This window comes from Humulus lupulus, chromosome 6, assembly GCF_963169125.1.
Source record: "Humulus lupulus chromosome 6, drHumLupu1.1, whole genome shotgun sequence".
Taxonomy (NCBI): domain Eukaryota; kingdom Viridiplantae; phylum Streptophyta; class Magnoliopsida; order Rosales; family Cannabaceae; genus Humulus; species Humulus lupulus.
In genome coordinates, this window is record NC_084798.1 from 144,045,144 (window position 1) to 144,053,821 (window position 8,678).

The 8,678-nt window shown below is 35.1% G+C and overlaps 1 long non-coding RNA gene across 1 annotated transcript; it reads left to right on the forward strand.

The window, feature by feature from the left end:
- The first annotated feature begins 3,498 nt into the window (after window positions 1-3,498).
- Window positions 3,499-6,479, forward strand: LOC133782575 (uncharacterized). Its single transcript, XR_009870595.1, has 2 exons — window positions 3,499-6,189; window positions 6,358-6,479. It is a non-coding gene; the product is annotated as an uncharacterized LOC133782575 (long non-coding RNA).
- Window positions 6,480-8,678: the final 2,199 nt, after the last annotated feature.

Sequence of the window (8,678 nt, forward strand, 5' to 3'; positions counted from 1 at the left end):
GGTGCTTGTCCGACCAGTCAGGTGCTTGTCCGATCAGTCAGGTGCTCGGTTAGGTGCTTGTCCGACCAGTCAAGTGTTTGGTCGACCGGACATGTGTTTGGGCGACCAGTCACTTGTCCTGGCCGACCAGTGAGGATGTGGCCGACCAGTGAAGTGTTTTGGCCTTTCAGATTTCCTTCTGGGTGTGGTGTGGACCGACTAAACAGAACAGTGCTACGCAAAAGATCACAGTAACGGCTTCAGCAAGAATCGGCCATACCTGCGCGGAAATCTCTCATTTTATCCCAAAGAATCGAATATTGTTGTATTTTAGATATTATTATTAATTAAATATTGAAAGAATAATAGAAAGATCCCGATTATGAGGGACTGCATTTGTACGATCCTGGGCTTATAAATATAAAGCTCATGGCATCATGGAAAGGATTCAGATTCTAATTTTCCAGAGAGAATATTTGTATCTTGAGAGAAATATTGTATTCTTTTGATCTGCACTGAAGAAACTTAGTTGACTCAGGTTCATCTGATCTTGAGTGTAGATTCTTAATCATAACTCTAAGTGGACTAGGCTATTACCAACACTTTGGGGCTGAACCACTATAAAAATTGTCTGTGTCGTATTTTTCTCTTGAAGGTTTTTTGTCGTTTTGACGTCTACACGTTGTTGGCCAAAAACGCGATCAACAAGTTAAATTGAGTAATGTCACATTAACAACATGTCTAGATTACCTTAATATGTTTTAGGGTTACTAATGAGTTTAATACCTAGGAAAAACATAGTTTATAATTAATTAGTAATTGTTAGTAATGATTCTAAATTTGGTAATCTTAGAATTTTAAGAGTTAACATTTAGATTTACATAAGTGATCTAGATTTAATAGTTAAACTTTAGTAATAATCACTTAGGATTAATTTTAATATTAAGTGATTATTACCAATTAATTAAAACCAATTTAAATTTCAAAATTAAATTGATTTTAATTAATAGAAAAACTTTTATTTCTAAAATAGTAGGTGAGAAAAGATTATAAGACACCAAATAGTATTAATTTTTTTTCCTTTAAAACTAATAACAATTATATACGTATAAATTTAATTAATATTGAAATAAAATGTAACGCCCTACTGCCTTAGAGCCATTACTAAGTGAGTTTAAAATGTGCAATTAACTCGCTAATCGAGGTTTTAGGCAAAAGTGTAATTAAATCACAATCAGAGTCATAAACTTGAAAATAAACCTTACATTGAAAAGTATAAGACATTTAACATTTGGGATTCCAAAAAACATTGTTTAGAAATATTTACAACTCAAAATGTAACCAGAGTCAAGTAAACGACAAAACTTAAGTTCAGTACAATCATCCCCCCAAAAGCACCCCTAGCCGTGGTAGCCAGGCAGACCAGATATGTACGCGCCGCTCGTCACCCTCACCATACTAAAGGTTGATCGACTTTCCCCTTGCCTTTACCTGCACCATACAGCACCCGTGAGCCAAAGCCCAGCAAGAAAACCTTCACAAGCAGATAATAAATGCACATCAAACTCTTGACGTAAAAATCAAACCATGATCAGGTTATACATGTACGACCATGCCGTCCCAGGCGCTTTACCAGGCCTTGGGTTCGCGGTCTATACCGTAAGGATATCCTAGGTATCCCTTGGGGTCTCGCCTTGGCAACTCGCACTCCGCGTGCTAAATGCTGCCCCCGACCCCTTACCGTTCTCGGCCTTCGCCGTTCCCGGCCATCGCCGTTCCACCATTTATAGACACACATAATATAACTAAATAGATATTTAAACACATATAAATGAAATTAAAGGGCCATGCCCTGCAACACAATTATTTAGGGCTGAGCCCTGCAACACAAGCTGTACGGGAACAATAGTTTTCGTACATGTGTCCCGAGCTTCACAAGCACCGATGTCTCGAGCATAGTTCCCTAGTCCGAGCCTCGCCAATACCCTAGTCACAACGCATTAACAATATCCACCCATCAAGTTCTTATCCATTAAATAGCTTTGAGTCATAATTCTAATATCCGAGACGTTGAATTCTATCAATCCGAGTGATAAAATCCGTCCCGAGCCTTAACTATTAGGTTCCCAAGTCAAATCCCACTAAATACCCTGCACCTTGAACTAGGGTTGCGGCCCAACCCCTTAATGGCCGCGGCTTGCCTCAAAACAGAGGCTAAACGCCTCCTTGGAAACACACACGGGCCGCGACATGCTTGGCCAAGCGCCGTGGCACGCCCCATGGTCAGTGGCCTCCCCAGGCCTTGCATGCACACGGGCCGCGACCCTCACCTCCAAACCTAGAAAACTACCATTTTCCCTGCATTTCCTTCGAGCCAATCCTTCTAAAATCATCCCAACTCAATACCCAAACCCAAAATTAAGCTTGAGCCTCCCTACCACATCATCTAAGCTCCACAACAAATCCAACACAATCTTATAAACTCAACCCACAACAAAATTTAACTCATGATTCTGGTTCACATGCAACTTACAACTCTAACTATAATTCTACTGAAACTCAAGGGATTTTAAAGTTAGGCCCCTTACCTCAGCTGATGAATTCAGGCTTCCACTAGCACCTCAACCTCCAAAGTTCACCTCTTCCAAGCTTCAAGCTCCCAAAATCCCAGCTCCAATTCCTTAGTTTTGACTGGTTTCCTCCAAGATGTCACTAAGCCTTCAAGTGAAGAAGAGAAACCGAGTGAGGGAGAGGGAGTGGGTCGGTTTAGAGAGTTCCAAGTGATTCTATGTTTTATTTTATCTAACTTAAGTCTATAAGGTTACCTCAAGGCTCGGGGTACCAAAAACATCCCTGAGGGCAAAATGGTAAATTTCCCCAATATTCCCTCCTAGGCATTCTAACCTCAAATATATTTCTGAATATTTATTTCCATAACCCGATAACCCCATAAAATGACTAATGCCCGAAATACCCCTCGGCTCGCCCCGAGTCGGATTTTCGGCCCCGTTGTGACTTTCTAGCTAATTGCTCCCTAGGACTGTCTTGGATCGTGCAACACAGATATATCACAAGTATATCACAATTATCATGTTATATCCTCAACGAGCTAAAATTACAATCATGCCCCTAATAACCAGACGGGGCCCACATGTATATTTAGTTCACCTAATCATGCATCACTAATCACATATTCACACAAATTCACATATTATAACAATAATTCACTTATTGCTCTCCAGGTACGCTAATCAAGGCCCTAAATCTTATTAGCAAATTTAGGTCGTTACATAATTGTCAAAATAGTAATTAATAATTTGTAAAACTAAATTTCTTTTAGTTATAAATAAATTATTTAAATAATTTATCTAAATTTTTAATAATATTTAATATTATCTATTAATAAATTATATAGTAAATTTTATTTTTAATTAAATATCTTTTATATAAAATATAAATTAAAAATTACTTATTAACCTACTTAATAATATCTTTTAAAAAAAAGCTATCAGCGTCTGGGCCAAAGCTCATTATCCAAACCCTGTGCACTCATTCTTTCACTTTCCCTCTTCATCTCCCTTTCTCTCACATTCGTATAAGACTCTCCTTCCTCACAAATTGCATCCCTTACATCTCATTCCTCTCTGTCTCACATCTTTCTCTGTAACAGCGGTGTCGACAAGCGAAGGGCGGTAGCAAGGGGCGAGAACGCTGACGACGGGTTCATGGAGCCGATGACGACAGTGGGTAAGTTTACTTTCTCTCCGTCTCTCTCAACCACTTTCTTTCACTCTCTGTTTTGTAGGTCGGGGGTTGTGGAGCCGACGACGGCGGTGAGTGCGTGTTGCAGGCGGTGAGTGTGCGTGGAGCCGAAGACAACCGTGGGTTCGTGTGTGTGTGTGTGTGTGTTTTTTTTTTAATTTGAACTGTGTATTATTGAATGAGAACTAAACATATTTTTGGTAAAAAATCGTGTTGTTTATTTTTGCTAATGTGTATTATTGTATTTGTATTGTGCATTATTTATGAGAATAAAAAATATTTTGGTATCTTTATTACCTCTTCACGCTAGTGGTATTTATGAATGTCATCAAGATGAATATTGGGTTTGTATTTTTCTCTAGAATTTAAAATGTAATCAGCCTTGGCTTTAGGAAGAGGCACTCAACTTGGCTTTTGTTTCCATTCATCTCAGTTTGAGAATCAGTTAGTTTTGTTGTGCATTTTTTTGATATATTTTGCTTGAGAAAAGTCTAGTCACCTAGTTTTTCTTCTGTTTCTTAATATATTTCAGATTTTTATCACTATATTGCAAATTGAGAGTTCTTTTATTGAATCAATAAAAATTGTTTCATTGCTTATTTTTTGTTTAGTTTTGAGATCTATTCATAAAAGTTTTTGTGCTCTCACAAATTGTCACTGCACTTTTAATATATATATATATATATATAGATATATAATATGAATGATTTCCATTTTATTGTTGATAACCTCTATATGATTTAAAATGTGTTTGATATAATTCTTCAGTGACATCAACAACAACTTTAATTGAGTCCAACACATGTGAATATTTTTTTTGACTATAAGATAAAACTATATTTGTTTTTACTTTAAGGTACTAATCCTTCATTTTTTCCACACAATCTGGTTGATATATCTTAACAACACCATGAATCAGATATGATAATTTTTTTAGTCCTTCTGTCAAATTGGCTCTGTATTTATATATATATGTGTGTGTGTGTGTGTGTGTGTGTGTGTGAGTTTGATACTATGGTGTGATATATATACTTGAACCTCTATTACTAGTATCTAAACATCTGTTAATTGTGTATGTGTTATTCAATTGTCATAGATATAGGACCACAAATCTATTTGCATGATGTTGATAACTACGAAATGTTTATGGTTATCTTTCGGATATTTCATTTGAGCTCCTTTTATTCCAGAAAGTGTTGTGTATAGGAGTTTTCTACTAAGTATACAAGTGTCATTTTTGAAGGGGATGACTGCCTTGTTATTGATTCTCTTCTAGGCAGTCCTTTTGGGCTCTAGAATAATTTGGATGTATGCTAACCTTGTGTGCTAGGCTTTAGTCAATGAAGAGTAGATAATCTTAATACTGCTACGTAATGTTTATATATTTCTATGTAGAAATAGTTCATTTGATCAAGACTACTAGTATCATGTTACTGGCCAAGTTTTTATTCAACCAAGCAATAATATGATCTTATACTAGCATTCAATCACCACTTATTTTTCTATTTGTTGACTATTATGCTTAATCAATCATTTGATTTCACTGGCTTAGTTTGCTCATGACTATTAGTGGTACAAAGATGGACTTTAGCAATCATAGATATGGATACTGTACAATATTAATATATGTAGAATATATATGTTGTGACTGTGAGCTGAAGTAATACTAATTTTTGTAGTAGTGTATATTGTATGCTCTTGGTCTTTTGTTGCGATTTCATTGTTCTATATATTTTTTTAAGTTAACAATTGTTCAGATTGTGTACTAGGACTAAGCCTAACATAACAATGCTTTGTCTACTTCTGAGACTTGGGATATATACATATACTAAATTTGTCAACAAAAAGTAAACTAGTTTGTCTTATGCCTTGATGTTGATATACAATTTGTCTATCTTATGTATACATTGTATATTTATATTTTCAGTCTTGGCTTTGCAGAAACATATGACCTTTGGAATCAAATTTTGGAACTTAGATTCTGTAAGAGACTAAGTATTCTAGATTTGGAGAGCTCTTGTTGTAAACCAATTGTATTTCTTAACAGTTGGATTAAGTGTTTATGTTTCTTTTTATCTTTCTTTTGTTGAGTTTGGTGGTTTGACTCTAGGTGTAAATACACATTTTGCATTTGCATTTGATTTGATTTGATTTGGATTTTGTTGTATTGAAATTAAAATTGTATAATCGTGGTTAACTGCAACATTTCGCACCGCAAGTAGGTGCGGTGTGGTTTGCGGTTAATGATCTTTTTGCATATTAATTTGTCATATTCTGCAGCGACAAATGCAAGACTTGCAACTCTTGCCAACCTCAGCTGCCTACAAAGCGTGGCAATTTTTAATTTGGATGGCTTGGCCCCTACTAGTTTTTCTACTGCCTTATTGGCATGTGAAGGGCTAACAAAAGGACACGTTTTTACATTCTATGGGCAACTTAATGACACTGGTACAACAAAGTAGTTTGCACAACAATTTGGTAGAAGACTAAAGTTTTTGTTTTTGTTTTTGTTTTTAGCTAAAATTGGAGGGTAATTATTTGTAGAAATTAAAAACATTGTTCATATTTACTTGACTATTTTAACAAAAATTAACCTTACTTTCTTATGATTGATAGGCCGAGTTAAATTCACAATGTTGGGAGCTAAAGTTAGAAGGAATCATGTATAAATGCTTCAATAAGTTCTTGTAGCAGAGATGCTTATGTTGGTAATTTTCTTATAGGTGACCTTAAATGAATTTATTTGTCTTGTATGTCATATTTTTATGCATGCATTTTAATTTTCTGTTATTATAATGCTTTATTTCTGTTTATGGTTGTCTTCTGCTAGTACATGTATGAACATTCTTACCATAGTTTAAAACTGTGTTACAACGTCAATTTTTTAGTAGTGAGACCTCTTTGTGATAGGGTTTTAAGATGTATTTCATGTTTGACCTATCCTATCGACGACACTCCTGGGTTAAGTCAAGAAAATTGAAATAGTAGGTTACACTTACGGAAAATATATCTACCATAGGTGGATATGTTTTTGACCAAAATAACAGTAATTGTTTATTATAAAGATATAAGATGTTATGGTATAATAATAATTGACAACATCTTGTTTTTACTAGCAAGTATTTGACATATCCTATCGACGACACTTTCTTGTGTTGGTTATCTCATCGTTGTACTTATATGAATAAGTTTTGTAAGCATGCATCATGTTTATTTTTATTTCATTGTACAAATATTATGATTTATGGTGTATGAGTGTATGGTTGTGTTTATTATTTTTCTTTTGTTTAATTCCAGTAATACAAATGACTAGAGGAAACTCACATGTGTTCATTCTTGCTAATGACAAATTAACTGGTAATATTAAAGTGTGGAAAAGTAATAAGAATATATTGCTAATGATTGAGCACACAACTCATAAGCCTAGCATTAACAAAGGCAAGGGCAAAGAAGTTGCCCACTTCACTATAATGAGAATTGTTTCCACTATCATACAAAAGGATATTGTAAGAGGAACTGTAAACGGAAGCTCGAGGTGTTAAAGAACAAAAATGAAAGTAAATTTGGCTTGTTGGACATTGATGCTTGTTTAGTGGAAAATAATTGCCTTGTTGGACATCGATGCTTGTTAGTGGAAAATAATTGTTATACGTGGATAGTTGATTTAGGAGCCACTAATCATGTTTGTTCTGATTTGCAAATGCTTAGCTCTTGGAGAGATCTCCAAGAAGGGGAGTTCACACTGAGAGTAGGGTCAGAGGCTTTTGTTCTAGCAAGAGCAGTGGGAGAAACGAAAATTTATTTTGCTGAAAATAAATTTTTATTTCTAAAAGACATCTATTTTATTCATGATTTTAAAAGGAAAGTAATTTCTGTCTCAAAATGTCTGAAATAATGCTATTCTATTTCTTTTAAAAATAAATCTGTTATTATTTCAAGAAATGGTTCACATGTTTGTAACAAAAACCTAGAGGAATGTCTATATGTGATAAGATTTGAAATATCTTTACTACTCAATACTGAAATGTTCAAATCTGAACAACCAAAGCCAAAACGAAAAAAAAGTACCTCAAGACGATACGTATCTTTGGCACTTAAGACCGAGTCATAGTTGCTTAGATAGGATTCAAAGACTAGTTAAGGACGGACCTCTAATTGAGTTAAAGGTCGAAATTCTACTAGTTTGCGAATCTTATTTAGAAGGAAAAATGACCAAAATACTTTTTTCCTCTAAAGGTGTTAGAGCCAAAGAATCTCTTGAGTTAATTCACACAGACGTTTGCAGTCCAATGAATGTACAAAGTCGAGGTGGTTAAATGTATTATGTCACATTCATTGATAACTACTCAAGATACGGTTATGTATACTTGATGTAAAGGAAATCGATTTTTTTTGAAAAGTTCATAGAATTTCGAGCTGAAGTTGAAAATTAGTTAGGCAAAACCCTTAAAATGCTACGATCAGATCGAGGCGGGGAATACTTTGACAAGGAATTCAAAGATTTCTTGATAGAGCATGGAATTGTTTCACAGCTTACTGCATTAGGTACTTCACAACAAAACGGTGTTGCAAAAAGGAGGAATAGGACTTTGCTGGACACAATGAGGTCAGTTACTCATTGTTGCCCCTATTATTTTGGGATATGCTTTACAAATAGCTGCATATATCTTAAACCTAGTTCCATCTAAATATGTAGCTAAGACAGCCTCAGAATTATGGACAGTTCGCAAACCTAGTATGAGGCATGTGCTCCGAGTAGGTTTGTTTATTTGTTGGATACCCCAAAGACACATGGGGATGTACATCACATGGAACCTAGATCTGAAGTATGTTTATTTGTTGGATACTCCAAAGGCACTAGAGGTGATTACTTCTATAGCCTGACAGGAAATAAAATATTTGTATCTATATATGTTACTTTTCCGGAAGAAGACTAT